Raw genomic sequence first — 21,397 nt, 5'->3', positions numbered from 1 at the left:
AACCAAGCTTCAAAAGATATTTATCCAACCTTGATATAATGCTTTCCCTAACTTGCAAACCATATCTTTGTCATCTGTTAGTGAAAATCCATCAGGCTGCTCAATGTATATTTCTTCCTCAAGTTCACCATTCAAAAATGAAAAATTTAGCATCCATTTGATAGACCTTATAGTTCTTGTATGCTGCATAGGCAAGAAATAGTCTAACAGCTTCAATTCTAGCTACTGGTGCAAATTTCTCATCATAATCAATTCCTTCCAGTTGAGAATATCCTTTACAAACTAGATGTTACCGCGTCATTTATTCCTCATGGCAAGAGTGGGTCATCTTTTCCTTTTTATGTTGGAGTCCTAGTTCATGCCATATTACCTTGGTTCAAGTCTTTAATGCGTCCTCAAATTCTTTTTCTAGTCATTTAAGTCAAGTTCAGACAATTGATTGAACTCCTTGAACACGTCGAACCATTCTGAACTAGGTTCAAGAGGTTCATTTAGGTTCAATAAGTTCCAAGGTGTTCAGAAAAAGTTTTTTTTTTTTTGTACTAACATTTTCTCTAAGTGTTTTGCAGCGGCTCTTCCAAAAAGTTTTTCCTGTTCGGTGATATAACATCTATGTTGAACTTATTGAACTGAGTTCAACGGGTTCAAATATGTTCAACATTTTCGACACAACAAGTGGTCAACAGTTTGACGCGGCATACATCTTGAACTACTTGAACACTTAAGAAGTAGGTTCAAGATGTTCATCTGGGTTCAATGTTGGTGGGTCCCGCAGTTTCTAATGTTTTGGGAAGTGCATTCATTGCTAAATATGGAGAGGCAGAACCATATCTTAAAGTGATGTCATTCTTTTACTTTTTCAAAGTAAGTGAACATTTCGAGAACTGGCAGTTTCTTAAAGCACGCCGCCATGCATTCAATGCATGCGTGCGAAGGTCTAATCTATCAACTTGCCGCGTCCAGACCAAAATTGTGAAATCATTGCATTTAATGTCTCTATATCATTACCTTCCTCAATAAGGTATGAAAATCATTTGTGTTCTGCATTTGTTACTTGCTACTAGACTTTTGTTTATGTTATCCCTGGATAGGAGTCTTTCTTGCTGCTAGCCGTCGTCCGATTATACAACTATGAAGGTGAGTTTTTCCTTATTTTCTCAAGTGTTTTCCCTTGCATTTTCTCTCATATAGAAGGTTTCACTGCAATCAAATTTAGGTTTCTTGTTTTGAAGTTATGAAGTCCACTCTGCATTTGTTTGGAAACGTCTTTAGCTTGGCATCCACAGAAGCCATAGTTAGTGATACTAACCTGAAAGGAGAGAACCTTGAAAATTTGAAAGAAAGGGTGTTCAAGGGTATTGATAAGTCTTTTTGTATAGAGATTTTGAGTAGTGGACTTTTAGAAGCTGCAGCCTTTCCTCCAGCAGTTCCTTGTCCAGAGTTGGTTCGGGAGTGTATTGCTAGATATGACCCAGTATCTGAAACTATTAAGAGAGATAATGGTGAAACCCTTCTTGCCATTAACCGTGAGGTGATTGCTTCAGTTTTCAAGATACCGGATTACCAATTTTCTAATTTCTCTCTAGCCCAGTCAATCAGTGAGTTCAATGCAGATAGAGCCGGACACCGAAATAATGTGGTGAAATTCTGGTTGAAGATCCCACAGAGAGGTGGTTCTAGGTTACCTAAAAATCCTAACAAGAACCACATGTTGCCACATATCCATGATGTGATTCTTCTATTGCATCGAGAAAGAGGTTCCGCCAAAGCTTATAGCTTTGATGATTGGATTTATTGCTATGTGCAATTAGTTCTGGAAGGAAAACAATATTTGGATTGGGCAAAGTTAATTGCTGATTCCATGAGAGAGCAGTTGAGTCTAGCCAAGTAGTTTCAAAAAAACTTCTTCATGTCCTCATATCTCTTGTATTGTCTATCTTGTGTTAAAGAGTTAACGGGTATACCAAAGCAGCCCACTGAGGAAGATGTTCTGGTGTATGAGTTCTATCCTATGCTGCAAAAAGACAATTCCCTACAAGATTTTAGAAGGATACACAATGCATTCCTAGGTGATATGTGTCATGAACTGAAGGGTACAAAGGCTAAACAGATTTCAGATGATGCACAGACCTTGATTAAGATGTTCGGCAGTTTTTACATCCAGTTCCCACGCTTTTTCTATATACGGGTAGGAGGCTTTGAAGAGGAACCCTTCAAGCTCCCCCACTTCTATTCTGATTGTTTTGTTCTAGCAGAAGTATGCAGGCAACTGACCTCTGTGATCAAGAAGGCATAGCCTAGGACAAGTGGGAAGGTCATTTTCCAATACAATTGGGAGTGTTGTCTTGTAATTCAATGTCTGATGCACTAAGTATAGGAGCGAACCTTAGGAATTTTAATTTCTCTCTGTATTCTGAAAGGAAGGGGTTTGACAATAAGGGATTTTCTTGGAGCCTTGGCTTAGTGCCTTATCTTCCCATGCCATAGTTAGAAGACTTCTGGGAAGACTGTATAGATGAACTTGAAGTTTTCAAAAGGGAAAGCATGAGATTGGTGCTAGAACAGGTTGTCTCTTTGCAAAATAAAGTTAGACATTAAAGGGCCTGAAGAGGATTATCTTGAATTGTTTGAACCAGGATATTTAGCCCATGCAGAGACTGAAATGCTCCCAATTAATTGGGATGAGGAGGAAAATGATGACATACAATTGAGGACCGAACGAGTTCTAGAAAGAACCGTGGCATGGGTGGCTAAAAAGAAACCAATAAAGTCAGGCGCCAAGTCCCTTTCTACAAGAAATAATAAGGATCCTCTATCTTCACCAAAACATCCTTCTAACAGTGCTCCTGTTCATGCAGGTAGGGATACCAAGTCATTTCAGCCTAGACGCAGGTCTAACCCAACTCTAGATTTCAGTACCCCTCGGCATACTCGATCACGTAGTGTCGCCTAGAGGAAGATGGACCAGGTCAAGGATATGGGAGTAAAAGATGTCGTGCTTGAGGCTCAGATTTTTGAAATTGAAGATTTGGATGGTGAAGTTGCTTCTGCTCTAGACTCCCAAACAGTGACTATGGCAATGACGCCACCACCAAAAATTATTGAAGGAACTTCTCATTCCACTGCGACCCCTAAATGGTTAACAACCTCAGTGAACAAGAAAATGAGTTTTCTTCCTGTGACCATTCCGATTCAGGAAATGGTTGCTAAGTACTCCAAGAATAATCCAAAGCCGAAAAGGTTCAAGACCACCACTCACCTAAACAATGACAAAGAAACTGGAAAATGGATGGCCGAAATTGCCTCATACAAGCCGAAAGATGAAAACAGAGAGGCTAGTCCTAATGATTTTGAGATCACAAAAGTAGAGTTGGGAAAGATGAGCAGAGATACAGATAACCATTTTTTCCAAGTGTCAACAAAGAAAATGCTTACTCGCTTAGAGAAGGATGGATGGGAGAAAAGAGAACTTAAAAGACACATAAGTGTTTTGGTTCAGTTCATCGGTAGTATCAATTTCCTTGGAGCAATTCCAATATCCCATGCCACTGAGAATTTCGACCCAACTTCTCCGGAAAACAAGAAGTTGATGAACCAAGTTCAACGGGCTAAGAGCATCATTGAAGCGGTTGAGAAGTGGATTGAACAAATAATCAAAGATGGTGAAAAGTACATTACCAACTCCTGGAAATTGTGTGATGAAGTACAAAGCCTGATTTCTAAAATCCAAAACCAACTTGTACCTTGGGAGAAAGAAGAGCACAAATGGCAAAATGTCCTGCCTCTGTTTGCCAAAATCGAAGAATATGGGACTACCAGGTTTCTGACAGAACATTCAATTAAGTTGGAGGCCAATGAATGCCAACTTTTCGAGCTGAAGAAAACTATCATGTGGCGAGTTCTTACCTTTCAATCAGTGATCACGGATGCAAGAACCTCTATCTATGAACTCCAAGATTTGCAAAGTAGTATAGTCAAGGATAATAAAGTGGTTAATCCCGATCATGATTGGGAGTTAGGAATCTGCGGTTCAAGCACACAGGAAGCAATCAAATCTTTCTGGTTGAACATGGAGAAGATCAGAGTCAAGAGTAGCTTCACGTCGGAGGATATAACCAAGGTGGCTAGGATCGAATCTATGGTTTTCATTGGGAATGATCAGCTGCCGAAACACTAAGAGAAGATGGTGCAACATAAGTGGAATAAAGAGGTGGCAAAGGCGAAACTCAATGCAATGAAAGTCCCGAGCCAATCCATGGTTCAAGAACTCACAACTGCTCATGACGCCCGTGAAGATGGAGAAGATGACAATGATGGAATATGACATACTGCATCAATTTAGGACTAGTTTCCTTTATTTTTAAAACATTTTTCATAGTTATGCAAAAACTTCGAGACATCTGTCCCAAAATACTTTTCGTTGGTTTCATAACTATTTTATCGGGGAGTGGTTGAGTTTTCAGGGAGACCTCCCCTGTTTAGACTATAAAATAAGTAAAATAGATGGTAGAAGGGTTAGATTTTAGTAACTAATTTTGTGAACTTCGACTGAAGTTTTTGTTTTGGGTATTTTCTGTTCTTAATCAAAGGAAGAATCAGATGATTGGGATCTATTTTGGAAAAAGATTGGTAGATGTATTTTTGTGCCTTTGTTGCATAAGGATATATATATGAAATCTGATCATATTGTTTTTGGGGAGAAGAAAGATTTGTGTATTTTGAATCCAAATAGATAGCATGTCTTTGTATATGTTCATCCGATCAAGTAACAGTAATTGATCATTTCATTGCAGTATTTCATTATTCCTCTGATGTTCTTTCCTTTGAATGTGTTGTTTACTCTAGAAAAGATTCATGATTGAGGGTGTATGTATTTTCCTTGAATCTGTTTGTCTTTTATTAGTTTAGGTGGAAGAAGTATATTGAACTTTGTTTCAGTTGTTGTAGTTACAAGCTTTGAAAATTAAGGAAATAGCTTTCATTGTTTATGAGACATAAGAAAAGTTGCAGTCTTTCATCCAAGAATGAAATAGGCAGCCTTATATGCTTTCTGGTTAAAAGCTTTCTTTCAAATATAAATAAAAATAAAACATATTTCATGAAAAACCAAGATAGGGAGCTGTACCTATGCAAAAATTCAGAGGGAAATGATTTGAACAACACTTACCCAACTGTTCAGTGAATCATTTGTTCTTAGAATAAGGTAATGGAGTTTAAGATTAATCATTTAAAAACAAAGAGCAAATCTATTCACTAACACCAGACTAGCCTTTTTTCTTACAACTTGACCATCCTCATTTAGTTTATTCCTAAGAACCCATTTAGTTCCAATAACATTCTTATTTTTATTCCAGGAAACTCAAGTCCAAGAAAAGGAAGTCAAATTGGTTTATGTGAAAACTAAAGAGCAGATTGCAGATATATTCACTAAACTACTGTCTAAGGAATCATTTAAATATTTGAGAGATAGGTTAGGGATATCTACCCGTTCAGCAGAAACTTAATTGATGGATCAGAGCATCAGTCCGGTATGCATCATCAACTTTATCCTTTGCTCCAGATTGATGTAGTGGTGCTACTACTTAGGGGGAGTAGTCAGCTTTGAGATTCACACGATTTTGATATCTATGTCATATCTTTGGCATTGATGTCAAAGGGGGAGAGATACATAATGTGAAAAATAATGTCATAATATGTCATATGGGAGAGAGATTCAAATTAGTTTTAGATCGGACTACACTCCTCACGGGGAGTTGCTAGGATTTTTCAATTTTTCATCATTATATCTTCTAAGAGAAATTTTTGGCATTTCTTGGCACTTAGATGTTTTCTTTTTCACATCTAGTGTTGCCATCAATGCCAAAGAGGGAGATTGTTGGAAATATGAAGGAATTGATTATGTGTTGCATTAATGTTTTGTCATTGATGTCAACACTAGTTGTTATGATTGGTTACCGGCAAACAGATTTTGGTTACCAGTAGAAGAACTAGTGTTACCGATAGAAGGGACTATCAGTTGGATACTACTGACATGTTTGGATCAATGGAATATGATTTGTTTAATATGTTGCATGTTTCTAGAGTATGTTTTGGTTAGTTGGTATTGACTTGATGATCGAATTCTATCATACACTCTAGTAAGCCTATACCGGTAAGGGTTTAGGGTTTTATCAACAGAGCTTTTATTGAGAATCTTTGATAGGATGCATATGTAGTGTTGGTGCGGCTTCTAGATGGAATTCAGGATGCACAAGGTGATCTTTGTTCATGCCTCGACTGATTGGTGACATCGCTTTGGTGTGGTGAATCTATATGGGTCCAGGTTATGGACCGGTATCATGTAACGTGCTATTAAGTGTTCTCTACACGTTATTGGGATGATTTATGGATTGGTTAATGTTGTTTTTGTCTAAAGCCGACATGGTATATCATTGTAATGTGGATGTATGTAATGATCTTATTATGATATCTTTTAGGTGGCCGACCTAATTGGTTTAGGCCGTAGGGTTTTTATAAATTGATGTAAGATCTCTTTGTAGATCATGTCATGGAATGAAATGTGGGAATAATGAAAAGATCATATGCAAAGGAGATTTGGTCGATCATAGGTGATTGGATTGGGTTTATGTAAGAGGTCAAAGCCCTCTGGTATTGAGCTTAACCAAGACTGTGATTAGGCATGGTAGATGTTATCATTGGTAGTTCATTCTTCTGGATTGTTGTCTAATTATATTAAGGTGGTTATGACCTCTCTGTAGTCAGTGAGACTCCTTTGTAATGAGCAGTACGCTCTAGGCAGTGTGCCTTCTTGCATGTGCAAGCCCTTTATTGTATCACATACTTTCTACAGAAGTATTATCTAACACCGTGGTTTTTCCCTTTACCGGGTTTTCCTCGTACAAATCATGGCATTATGTGGTATGGTTGCATTGTGTTGATTCTTTGTTTCATACTTAAGTTGTATTGCTTACCAATATCTATTTTTGCTATTCCGGTATTTAATGTTTATGTTCTCTGGTTAAAGGTTATAAAGTGGTTTGATTAATATAATCTGTTGACAATTGATTCACCCCCCCCCCTTCTCAGTTGTCCACCAGTTATTCTAACAGTTTTACCTTTGTGTATGTTTCTCTTTATACCAGAAGATTCTCCTTTCTCATATGTATTAAAACCTAATCCATATATGTCACCTTTCATCCTTTGAGATTGGATCTTCTCATCCAGCATAGAAGAACTCTTATTGAACTTTTCCAGCTTTCCATTGGCCTTAGTGAGCTCTCTGGTAAGATCTTCATTGTGTTTTGTAAGAGTCTCTCTTAGAGATGTTGTCATTTCAAGATCTAACTGCAAAGCCTCCTTCTCCCTCTTTTCTTCATGCCAAGGATCATGCAAAGTTGCATTCTCTTGTTTGATCTTAGCAATCTCATTATCTCTCTCTTTGATTAGGTCTTCAGCTTCCCTTCTTGCTTCAAGCTCTTGGCTTATGCAGATGGTTAGGGCTTCTAACTCTCTTCTCAGATTTAGCTTTTCACCGTTCAGTTTTTCAACTTCTTGAGCTAATGCATCAATATTAGCTTCATCTGAAGAACTATTATCAGATATCTCCATTAGTTGTTCAGTTAACTCTCTCCTTTTGACTTGTGAAGCTTTAAATATGACCCTTAGGGTTTCAAGCTCTTCCTTGGTAGCATCAAGCACTCTAGCCATCTCTAAATAACTCATATCCCCCATGGTGGCTTTAGGGTTTCCTTCCAAGCAATTAAGCCTTAAGGAATTTTGGCTCTGATACTAATTGATAGACTTATAAAGCACTAAGAGGGGGGGTGAATCAGGGACAACAAAAATAATACCACTTGAAACACAGACCGGTGGTCTATGTTTCAAGTGGTATTATTTTTGTTGTCACTGATTCACCCCCCCCCCCTCTTAGTGCTTTATTTTTGTTGTGCATAGTTTACTTCTAGTTCATCATAATGTCATTATATAGACATTAGATTTCATGTCGGCTCAAGAATCATATCACAATTTCCCAGGTGCAATGTATCTGGACAATCTAACATAACTCATCATAGATTTCCGCCAAATCTGTCGGTTAGGGATAACTCATCATGACTTGTGATAACTCATCACACAATCAGTGAAACCATTTGGAACACAGATACTGGTTAAGAGTTAACCTCTTCCAACTCTTAGACCGATTGTCCTCCATTTGCTTCTTTGATGGTCTCTGCTGATTCTCCATGCTAGTGTCAAGCCATTCCTATATATATCGGTTGTTTACATATACCGATTAGACATCCTCTAAAACATTTGAACTTAACTATACATATAATATCGGTTTTGTAATACAAAGACTTAGGAGTTTAATATCGGTTTGTCTTAACTAAGATGACTATGACAATGTGAACCTATGTGTGTGTATACATGTGCCTTCAATGACAACACATGAAGTCATCCATTACAATCATCATCAAGCCAACATAACAAATCATTTCAAGGAAGGGATACATAGTTCTCAAGAGATAAACCATAGAAGAGGTAAGATTTCCAAGAAAATTAAGGAAAGAGAAGAAGTGTGGTACTCATTAAAGATGTCCCTCTCCAAAAGAGTGAAATCAAAGAACAATTATATGCTCGCATAAGAATAACCCTATGCAAGAAAAGAGATCTAATAGTGAATAATGCACAAAGATAAAGATAAATGCATAGAAAGAAGAAGAAAAATGGACTTCATGTTGTTGCCTCAAAGAATGTTAAAGTGAAACAATGCCACCACTAATGATAAAGAGGCCCTGTTAAATGAGCTAATTATGCCATACAGTGAAGAGCAACATGAAGGGAAAAGAAGTGCTAAGGCACAATGTTTTTAGCAAGAAATACAGCTAGATCTGTTGTGAGACAAATTTGTGCAAGATCATATTGCAGTTGAACAAATTTCTTAAATGCATAACATTTTCCAAAAGAATATAAATACGAATCATGAAAAATGCAATATTCAATACCTTTCACTTGCTTAAGATTTTTTTTTTTTTGAGGAGGAAAGGAAATGTTGTTGTCATATTTCAATCTCCAATAGATTCTTGCCGCTAATCTATTGGGGTGATAACTATCATTTTTCCATGAAGGAGAGGGTTTGTTAGAAGAAGAAGTTTCATTATCCACAATTCTAATTTTGCCACTATCTATTCCATCTCGAATAGATTTTTGAAAATCAGGGCAATCATCAGCATTATGGTCATGGGTTTGATGAAATGAACAAAAAGGATGCTTTGAAGAAGAAGCATTCTTGCAGGATCTCTTGATTTATTGTTTTTGAAGGTAATCTTGAAAGTTTTTAAGCCTAAGGAATTCATCCATAGAAAGAGGGGTATCACTTCCTAGGCCTCTTGTAGTAGTTTGTGTAGGAGGATTTATAGGTACATGAATTCCATACTCAAATTTCCCAATTCCATGTCCTCTAAAACCTTATTTTGTAATTATATGAAAGCCACGACTATAAGAATGTTGCAATTGACTAGATGGAGGAACAAGATCATGAATTTCTTTAAAATCTGATGTGTAAGGAGGTAGAAAAGGATTTGTAGATGGAGGAGGAGTATCATGTGAAATGAAAATCGCTTTGGCTTTATCAAGCTTATCCTTTTTGGAAGATTGGGGAGGAACATTTTCATCATGGGCAAGTGCAAGGTAATGAGTCACAAATTCGCGGAAGTCCGCGCATTGGAAAATGCGCTCTTATAAACGGGGGCTCGTTTGTGCTTCGGGCTCCCGAGCCGAAAGGTAACGGAGGCCCGTTTTGTTTAAAAACGGGCCCCCGTTTTGTTATAAAACGGGGGCCCGCTTTTAAACAAAACGGGGGCCCGTTTCTAAAAACGGGCCCCCGTTTTGTTTAAAAGCGGGCCCCCGTTTCTAAATGGCATTTTTCCTTTTTTTCCACAATCCGCCCTTGTTTGAAAACGGGGGCCCGTTTTGTGGAAGTTGATTCCACAACCCGCCACTTGGCTCGGGATTAGGCCCGGGATAGGCTTGGGATGGCCACACCTGAGACATGGACCTGCAAATTCAAATCTCCATGAATGAAAGCACAAATATGAACTTCAGAAATAGTTTACGCGCCTCTAATTAGAGAATTTTTATACGAAATTAAAACCCATTTCAGATTATACTGTCTAGATTCTAAATATGTAAATTTATTTAAAAATTGATTATTTTAACTATTTTTCATTTAATTTATACTAAATCGGGTCCATAAATTTGAAATATTAACTAATTTTGTTAATTTAATAACTTTTTTATTTTAAAGAATTTTGGAAAAAAAATTATATGTCATCAATCTACACAAAATTCTTTTGTATTTAAAAAAAAAAAAAATCAAAAAATGTTAAGTTTACATCAAATTATGTGGGTCGTACACGTCAAATTTTTAAAAAAATAATTACGGCCATTAAAAAATTAATTAAAAAAAAAATATTAGAAAAAAAAATACAAAAAAATATGCTCATCAATCTTCAGTGTGTTACAAACCATTTCCCAAAACGGTTTGAGAAAATAATTTTAATTGTGTCAAAAAGTGTGGGTCGTACACATGCATGGTATGGTCCTGAAACAGGCATTTTTAAAACATAGTTTTCAGAACTCCATTTAAAAAGTTATTTTTTATTATGTGGGTATTAAAATAAATTATATATTTGGAAACTACACTCAGAGGGCTATCTTTTATATTACTGACTTTTTCCAAGATTCAATCTCTAAGTGTTTCAAAATTTAAGCTCAAAAGAGACAAAATCTGAAAATCAGGGAAAACACTTCCACTTTTTGGCCAAAAAGTGGACTCATCTTCTTGCACTGACCCTCATCTAAAAGCTCATTTTTAGTGATTTCTATGTGAGAGGAATGGTCATGAATAAAATGCATGACATCATCCTCCCTACATATACTTTGATGTTGAAGATAGGTCTTAGGATAATAAGGAGGATCTAAAGATGTAAGAATTTTGATGCTTTCATATTTCCCCCTTGCTCAAGGGTTTGCATATGAGTAGAAGATGGGCCCCTATTACTTTCCAATGCTTGCTCTCTTGTAGAAAGATCATTGGGTAAAGCATTAGACCTCATTTCATCCACACAAGATACCTTGGGAGAGGTACAAAGATTAGGATCTTTAGGTTTAGGATCTACAAAAGCTTGAATATCATTAACATAGGAAATGCATGTTGTTAACAACATCACCATAATGCAACATAAATGATACATGAAAGCTTTGAGATCTAATTGAAAACAAAATAATTTGGAAATTCTAACAACACAATATGACCAAGTGCTATAAAGAAAGAGAAGCAACATAAAATTAAAGAAACTCTTATCCGACACATGATTGTAGTAAATATATGCAAAAATAAATGTAATCATATGCGAACGAGCAAGTAAATCCAATTTATTAATTGCCATTAAAAGTCTCTTAAGTGAAATCTGAATTTGCTGGAAAAGTAGATCTAAAATTAGGACCTTTTTAGGAAAATTAATTTTAAGATTTGAATTTGATGAATTTTGAATTTGTGTTTGACCTTAGAGAGTGTTAAAATTAACAAAGTATGCTGATTTTCTGGATTTGAGCACAAAAATACAGTCAATTCCGTCTCCCAAAATTTCGGGAAAAAAGTCGAGGACCATGACGGGAGCGCACACGGTCCGACCAACTTTTTCAAAATTTTTGTGAATAATTGAAATTATGATTTTAATACGGAATCCAAAAAAAAGCCTATTTGGAGATGTCTAGATCGGTCAAACAAGCAATCAAAGGTCGAAAATAGAAGAATCTTAAAAATTAGGGTTTTATGATTTAACCACTGAATTTTTAGAATAAAGAGATAGATTTGAATTGCAATTTTGAAATAGAAATCAGATATGTAACAAGCAATTAAATTTTGCACCTCACAAGCTTAATGTTCTCAAAATAAAAAATTAGGGTTTTTAGGCAATTAACCTCTAAAATTTGCAAATAGATCAAACTTGAAAATGAAAATTTGAAATTCAAATTGCAATTAATCAGATCTAATAATGAGAAATCATAATTAATGTGTAAGACGTCGGGTTCACCAAAATATAAAGTGGAAAATTGGATCCTAGTGACTCCCCACCTAGGAGAGAGAAAGGAAGCCACTAGGACGATTTTCACTTGGGAGGAACTTTACATTCAAAAATGGGGCTTGAATCCACTAGATCCAAATCCGAGGGAAACAAGGATGTGAATTCCAAATGGATTGCAAGGGTTTAAATGTGATTCACCCTCGTTTGTAAATGAGAAAGTTGACTTGTTGACTATGTGGAAAAGAGAGAGGAAATGAGTGAAATGTGAAGCTAACAGTTCGTAATCGCACTGTAACGTCATATATGAGCTAATTAGACTGATACAGATCTGCCTTGCAAATTTCAAGAAAAGTTGTCAGGACCATGGCGAGAATGTACATGGTCCTCCACAAAATCTGCGAAACGAAAAGGGTTCTTTTGTCTCTGCAAATGAAGCCCAAACCTGCAATTACAGCTGCGCACCTACAACCTACACATAGAAAAGAGATCAAAAGGGGGTTGTGGATAGGGGTTTGCCTCAGTCAAACCCCGGTTGACTGAATGCTTGAATGTAAAAAATGGAAATGTATACCTTGTAGATCTGCAACTCATTGATGATGATTGCTTTGCTTCTTGAATGTAACCACAAATTTTGTATGAAATGGCATGTAACATGACAAAAACCTAACACATACACATGCTTGCAAATGAATGTTGTAATGTTTCTCCAATGGATGCATGAAGAATACTTGAATGCTTGAATGTTTGATGATGACCTTGAAATCTCATATCATATCCTTATGCCTCCTATCCTCCTAAATGAAGGAATTGAATCCCCTTTTATACATGCCTCAAGGATTAATTTTCAACCATAGAAAGTCGACAAAGAGCTAGAATTGCAAACCCCAAAGATAAATTATGCATGGGAGACTGAGCAGACCTATCTTAGGGCCACCCTAAGGGGTGGGGACAAGGGCACCACGCCCTTGTCCTGCCCTATTTTGGGCCCCAGATAGGATATAGAGAAGCCACAACTCTTGGAGGAGGAAGGGTGAAGGGGTGAGAATGTAGAAATAGGTCTCGATTAAGAAGGAGAATGTCGTCACTAAGGTGAGGACCTCAAATATGGTTAAAATTGTAGGAGGCACAATTTTGACACTACAAAAATTTTCTTTAAATATTTTCTTTTAACTTTATTTTTTATTATTATTCCCTCTGAGTAACTCAAGGAAGTCTATCTTGACTAAGAGGAGCAAGGAGTGGGGGCATGGTACTTTTCTTTATTTTATGCTTGTAGGAATAATTCTAATGATCTGAAAAACATCTCATAAGCTAGGTATCTGTGATAAGTGCCTGCACATCAAGGTGAACTCACCACACATACCTCGACTCCATTTATTTGTATGCTATAGGGAGGTTGGAATCATTTCCTTGTCTATTTTGAGTAAATTTATTTGGATACATGCTTAACTCATCCTAGGATATAAACTATACAAGGGTCATTGTGGACAAGATAATCAATATTTCATATAATAAGGAAGGAACTCTACTTTGTCTGGTGTGTTTGCATGTAGGAAATATTCAAGTCATCCTCATTGGTTATGCCTTGATGCTTATGTTTTCTTGCTATATTAAAAAGGACATGGCATTAAGGTCAGCATGGCTCTTAGTGATTTGATGCTTATGTTTATTCCTACATTTCCACTCAGTAATGATAAAAAGAAAATTAAAAGTCCAGTGACTCAGTTTTAGGTTGCATTCATTCTTAATTTTGTGCATTACAAGTGTTTTCAGCATAATACAATTTATCTCTTTGTTCTTTGAATGAGAGCCTGACTTCGAAAAAATCATCATTTCTTTGCCACATGGTCAACTGACTTTATCAATGCGATTGAGTTCTTGCACATCAAAATATAAAATTAAACATGAGATGTTAGCTGTATTCATGACCATATCATATATAAATTCACAAGTTCATTCAACATTCATTTGCATTCATATTATTACATGGAAATGACTATATATATATACATTTATTGCATATGAAAAAGAAACAAAAACATCCATATTCATCTACATTAAATACATACTAAAAATAAATGCATTCATTTAGAACATCATGTAGAAAAATGCATATAGAAGGACATCTCATATAACTCAACACAAGAACAATGAGATCGAATCATGTGTCATATATATCTCATCAAAAATACCAATGTCAAGGGGGTAAAAATGATATCAACTATCACAAATAATGTTTATCGGGGCAAGAATCACATAAACTACAAAAATGGGGTGTACAAAATAACATAGCCTATAAAAATGTAGCTCTAACCCTCTCCCTCATTGCCTGGTAGAGGTGCAGGTTCCTACGGAACATCAAACTGATAAGGTACCTGTGCTCCATCTGATCTAGCCATATACTACGCGTAAGGAGCCACCTGACTATCTGCTAGTACTACTGCACTATATGTTGCCACATAATATGCTGCTCGACTAGACTGATGCACAACCTCACGTCGAGAGGCAACTAACTCTCCTTGTAATCTCAACACCTCCTGATCACGCTCTGCAACTTGGGTCTGCGTGACTCCTAGCTCTGTCTAAACATTCCTCACCTTCCCTCTTAGTGTACAGATCTTATCCATTGGTGTCTATCCCCAAGGTATCTCCTCCTCTCCTCCCTCAATTGGCTCATCTCTCCACTATCGCACCTATCAAGGGGAAACTCTCTCTTCCATCTCCCCCTCAATACCAATACCACCTCTAGCCCCTGCACCCTGAGCTCCACCTCCCTCACCTTTGACTGCACCCAATGAACCAACCCCTCCCCTCCTCTACTACTGACCAGTCACTAGTGCCCTACTGTTGCTCACACCAAGATCACGTCTTGTCCACCTAGGTGGATCTACTCTCTATCCCTATGCCTAAGTTGGTACATCCTCTCCACCCTCATCAATCTGAGGTGCTCACTCTCCTGGATCTATAAACCGTAGGAATGGATGTCTCAAGGACTCATCCTTGTACTCTGGGGTCACCCCCGCATCAGCAATATCCTCTAAATAATCCTAGTGTTGTGGCTAGAGGTCTATCAACTCCTGTACTGTGAGGATGTAAGATAACTTTGGCCCCCATCCCTTCCTCTCCTCATCCCCAAATCAAGCATAAGCAGTAAACTCTTATGAAATGGCTCACACTCACTCGTACTGCCTCATCACTCAACTAACAAAAAACTACTCAATAACCATTTGTGATCTCCCAATGAGTGGGCATGTCATAAACATCAATCTCTCTTCACACCTCCAGTCATCCCACTCCTCTAAACCCCTGTACAAGCTCCAGACAACTGCAATCAAGTCATCCAACTGGCGTCTCCATAACCCTATCTTCCCTAAGTGGGGCTTCATCAAATAACCTAAGTATCATTATGCGATGGGCTGATGTGGCTCTCTTGAATCATCAACCACTAGCCTGCATGTTGGGTTATGCTCCTATGCCCATATTTGTAGTACGAGAACCCCAACAGCCATGCTCTTCACATCTCAATATGCGATCTTTTGCATCTCATGGTACATGTGTGCTAACAAGCAAGATCCCCAACCTAATCTCCTCGGCTGAGCAACTAACATCTCCAATATCCTCCCCTAGCCACATAAGAATCCTTGTTATCCTATGTCAGGCATAATAAAATATCCTATTAGTCTAGTGAGCACACAAGCGATAGGAAATCTCCCTCCATATTTGCTCATCATGTCATCCTGAAATACCCTACGTAATGTTGTAATCCCCACCTAAGGATAAGAATCATAGTCCACTCTCCTCCCTGAAAAAGGAATCCTTGAAATCCTATATACGTCCTCAAGAGTAATCGTCATCTCCCCAGTAGGCAGGTGAAATGTGTTATGCTCTTAATGGAATCTCTTCACTAATGCACTCAGCAATCCGTGATTCACACAAATATCTGGCATTTGCAACAAGTGTCCAAAACCACATGCATCAATATGAGCCCTCTGAGAATCTGAGAGCTGCCGAACTAATCTCATAGTAGGTGGATAGGTATATCGAAACTGTATGTCCAGCAAGCTAACCTGTAAAATTAAACAAAAACTCATCAATACGCAATACAAATTGAGTTAGAAATCTATCAAAAGTTCCCATGAATCAAATTAATCAATCACAGAAATCAAAATTTCAAGTTTTGATGCTAAAAAATGCTCACTATTTTTTAAGCGAGTAAGCACAGAGGGGCAGCAACTCGTATGAGTAACCTATCCAATACAAGTAACTAAACATTACAGAATGACTAAATAGACCCTAATGAAATGTCTTGTAAGAGTCGAGGGCACACATCAAATGATAAAATAGATGACTTTATATGATTAAATACTATTTAACAGATACTCGTATGACAACCCCTACTTGAAAATACGACGAAATGACAAGACATGAGCTAAAACGAAATTTAAAATGATAAATTCTTGCAAAAATTTACAAATTCAGAAATTTAAGAAGCTCAAGATTGATCACTTACCGCAGGGGGATAGATCCTAGGTCGATTATGTCGTCTTTGCAGCTTGAATCAGTGGGTATGCTCAGGAATTGCCATTTTGCTCCAAAGAAGGTTTTTGAATTTTTAAACTTTGCGAAGTGAAAATGAAATGGAAATGACCCATTTCGCCCCTTATATAGAAAACCCTAATTTTTCAACTTGCTCCAATGGATGTGAAAATTATACCCTTGACTCAATCGACTATCCTAAGTCCATTTTCGGGATCAAAATAAAAATCTGAGATCATTTTTCTAGTCAAAATCTTACAACATTGACCACTTGGTACTTTCATCTTCAGATCACTTTTTCTCATCATTTTTCGCTCTAATCAATTTTGAATTCAACGTAAATCTCCAATACATCTTCATGCTCATATTATCATTGTTAAATATTTTTATCCTTTCAATTACCTAAAATCATTTTAACTTCACCATCTTTCAATTTCACTCCTGAGGGGGCATGATCATTACATCATCATTATCAACAACTGCATCATCAAAAGTCAAGATTTTTTTTTTTCAAATCTTCATCTAAAGTCGAGCAAAAAATATTTTTAATCAAACAAAACCTTATTGTTTTTCAAAATTAAATCAATCTCTAGGGGCATATCAGTTTCATCGCATCAAATCAAGTTGATATTGTCTTCATTTGAATCATGCTTAATTCAAGTCAGTGTTCAGTTTCATCGCTACAAATCAAGCTGGACATTTTCTTTGCTAAATCAGTTCTATTTCAATCAAGTTCGAAACCGGTTTCATCTCTTCATCTAGTTCAATCAAGTTCTAGATCGATACTCGTTTCTTGATCCATCAAGTTCAAGATTGGTATCTCGTTCTTTATCGGTCCTAGTTCAATCAAGTTTGGGATCGGTGTTGCTTTAATCAATCTGTTCAGTTTCATTGCTTCAAAACAAGTTGAACATCTCGCTCTTCATTGGTTTGTGATGCATCAAGTTCAGAACTAATAATCTGTTTGACATTAAATTTTCTTTGAATCAATGCGTTGTTCGCACATCAATTCAAAGAGGGCCAAATGTAATACCCTAAAAATGGTCACCTAAACCATGAGCCCCTAATCTTGACTACATCATCAAGGTCCTAACCAAAGGCAAATTAAATCAATCAAGAACACCTAATTAATTAATTCTTAGTCATCAATGTCACATGGCAAATAAATCATTCTATATTAATTAAATAATCATTTAATTGATTAATCATTCCAAGAAAATCATTTTAATCAATTATCCTATTTATTTAATTAAATATCCTAGTATATTTAATTAATAAATTGATTTATCATTAAATCATTAAAAAGGAATTAATTTGAAAAAATAATTAAAATTGAGAAAAGAAATAAAAATGAATTAAATTGAAAAATATCAGAAAAGAAATTAAATCAATTAAATATCAAAATTGACTAAAATATGAAATAAATTAGTTTTTTAGATTTTATCTTAAAATTAGTTCAATTTCCTTAAAGCTGAGAAAAGCAACCAATCACATCAATTCACCTGGATTGTGCTTCCTCTTGGAGAATCTTTGTCATTCATCATTGATTGATCTTGACCATTGATCTCTCTCTGGATTTTCTATAAATTCAAGCTCTCATCTCTCATTCAAAAAAAAAACATGGAGATCATTGTTATTATGTTGTTTTTGCTCTAGGTCTATTGAGAATATTGTATTAGCTTAATCATATTGCTTGCATCATGTTAGTTTGATTAAAATCACATAGGTGGATAAATTTCTTGAATCATGTTAGCCTAATATTCATCAATCTTGCATATTTAGCTTAATCCTGCATCCAATTAGCTTAATCTTTCATCCATTTAGCTCAATTTCATACTCATATAGATTAAATCCTTCATTTAGGTGTCTAGTCACTAGTGTTGCATAAAGAAATCTGAGAGCAAAACTAAACTCACATCTACTAGAAGGCAATAGGTTGCTTTGTAATGGTTTCACTATTCACTCATTATTGATTTACTAGCCATGCATCTAATGACTTAATTGAAGTGTTGTGTATTCAAATACAGATGCAAATCCACTTTTTAGAAACAAATACACACACACACACACACACACACCTATCATTGATGATTCTTTTCTAGATTAATATCTCTTTGCTATCACTGTTCATATACCCTGGTATGTTGATATAGCCAATTATTTGGTTATGGGTAAAGTGCCCTCATATTTCTCACTAAAGGATATAAGGATCCTCATTGAAAAGAGTTTTCCATATACTTGGTTCAATGGACTCTTATTTTACACAGGACTAGATAATCTCATGAGGAGATGCATCTAGGAAGATGAAAGAAATGGCATTCTATGTGCCTATCATGATGAACCATGTGGGCATCATTTTGTAGCCAAAAAGATAGAAATGGAAATACTCAATACATGATATTACTGGCTTACTCTCCATAAGGATGTATTCAGCTATACAAGGAAATGTGATAGATGTCAAAGAATGGCTCTCTCAACTAAGTCCGATAAGATGCCTTTACATCCACAAGTTTTTGTCATATCTTTTGATAAATGGGGAATGGATTTCATAGGTCTAATTGACCCCCCATCCAATGAAGAATCTTATATATTGGTATGTACAGACTACCTTACCAAGTGGGTTGAGGTAAGGGCCATAAGATTTGGAGTTTCTAGAGAACTTGTTACAAATCAAGGTGCCAAGTTTACATCTAATTTGGTCGCTGCTATGGTAGAAAAATATAACATCAAACACAAAATGTCTACACCTTATCACCCATAGGCCAATGACCAAGTTAACGTGACCAACAAACAAATTGAAGAAATATTGACAAAATTCGTAGTCATACATAAAAGGGATTGGGAAAATCACCTACCAAAAGCAATATGGGCATACACAACTTCTTAGAAAACCACTACAAGGTTTACACCCTTTGAACTGGTGTATGGAAAAAATGCGATAATTCTCATAGTGTTTGAAAAAAAAACTCTACGCATTGCAATGGAATTGGAAATGGACCTATTAGAAGCACAAAAAGAATGAATTCTACAACTCAATCAACTAGATGAATTGAGGAAATCTACTCTACAAACTACAATTCTGGTTCAACAATACCATATAAAATGGCATGATAAGTATATTAAGACAAAACCATTTCATGCAAGTGACTGGGCTTTGTTATATGATTCCTGAAATAAAGAAAATTCTGGTAAATTATAAACACAGTGGCTTGGTCCATACGAGATTGAACAAGTGTATTCTAATGGTGCAGTCAAACTAGCCACTATTGATAATGCTAAATTCTAAATATTAGTCAATGGCCATCGTCTTCTTCTTTATCACAAGCCCAATACCAAGGAAGAATTTTTGCAACAATTTGAGGAACTTCAAAGTTCTCCTACAACCACTGTTAGTGATCCTCTGGATCCACCATCAGTTTGAGCACAATACGCATTCACCATAATAATAACTCCATGTCCATGTGGAGTTGTTTTCTTCATTCCATTACATGTCACTTCCACTTCACTCATACTTCTTTTCTTTCATTTTTAGTTTCATCACCACAATCATTAATTGAACATTTATAAATGCAATCCTTTCACTTCGCACATGCCAACAATCTTACAAGCATGCTCGATCATGTAAGAACTTTCTAATTCCTATCATGATTATATTATTTTTGTTCCATACTTTTTGTCATACCATTAATGGTAATATTTATAATTTCATTCCTCTATCCTACCTATCCATATGTGTGGACACATGTATCTATCTTTAGTTGGGAGGAATAGATTATACTTAAATGTAATTATCATTATTAGGTTCATTTTTTGGTTGGTACAAAATATTATCATTATTAGGTTCATTATTTGGCTGGTATAAAATATTGTCATTATTAGGTTTATTATTCGGTTGGTACGAATTTTAGTCGATATGTTAACTTAGGTTAATTTTTGAGCTAGTTTTTACTACACCCTGTTAGATACTTGATCAGTCCCAAAGACATTGAGAGGGGGGTTGAATCAGTGTCTAATCGGTTAACAAAATATTTAAACTTGTTTGCAACTTTATAACCCAAATTAATATACCGGTGAACAAGTAATAATGCAATAAAGTGAAATAACAGTATAACCATCAATGTGTTGGCATTTGGCATTATAACAGACAATGGGAGATTGTTGGCATTTCAATAAGGATATTGAGAAGGTTGTTGATGATTATGGAAATAACTGATTAAGGATGTTTACTATCTTGATATTATTATTTTGTCATTGATGTCAAGAAATTGATTTTCTAATTCAGTATGATGTTGCCATATCTTGAGAAGTATGATTTGAAGAGTATAAAGATGTTGGTAAAAGACACAGAAAGAATATGATGAATAAGTTATTCAATGGGCAACTATTACCGAGTCAGACAATGATGAGATCATGATATTTAGATTGTTTTAACATCATATATATGTTGTAAATTGTAAGGTTAATACTATACTATGTTACCGAGCAAAGAACCTAGTCGATAAACCCTAAGGTTATCGCTATTGGTTAATGAAGGCAGAATGTCTACCGAGTGAAGTTTAGTATTTACCGATTTGTTACTGAGTTGTAACCGAGTTGTAACAGAATACATTAAATAGTTACATGCATTATTTAATGAAGGAAGCTAATGAGCTGGAACTGATTAAATGATTGGTATGTCGTGCATGAAGTTTGTTAATGAGTCTATGGCAAAGGAAAATCGGCATGAAGATCTACAGCTTAGATTGAACCGCAATACCCTAGCACAAGTTCCAAGA

This window comes from Cryptomeria japonica, chromosome 10 (assembly GCF_030272615.1).
Source record: "Cryptomeria japonica chromosome 10, Sugi_1.0, whole genome shotgun sequence".
Taxonomy (NCBI): Eukaryota; Viridiplantae; Streptophyta; class Pinopsida; order Cupressales; family Cupressaceae; genus Cryptomeria; species Cryptomeria japonica.
This window is presented reverse-complemented; position numbering follows the sequence as displayed.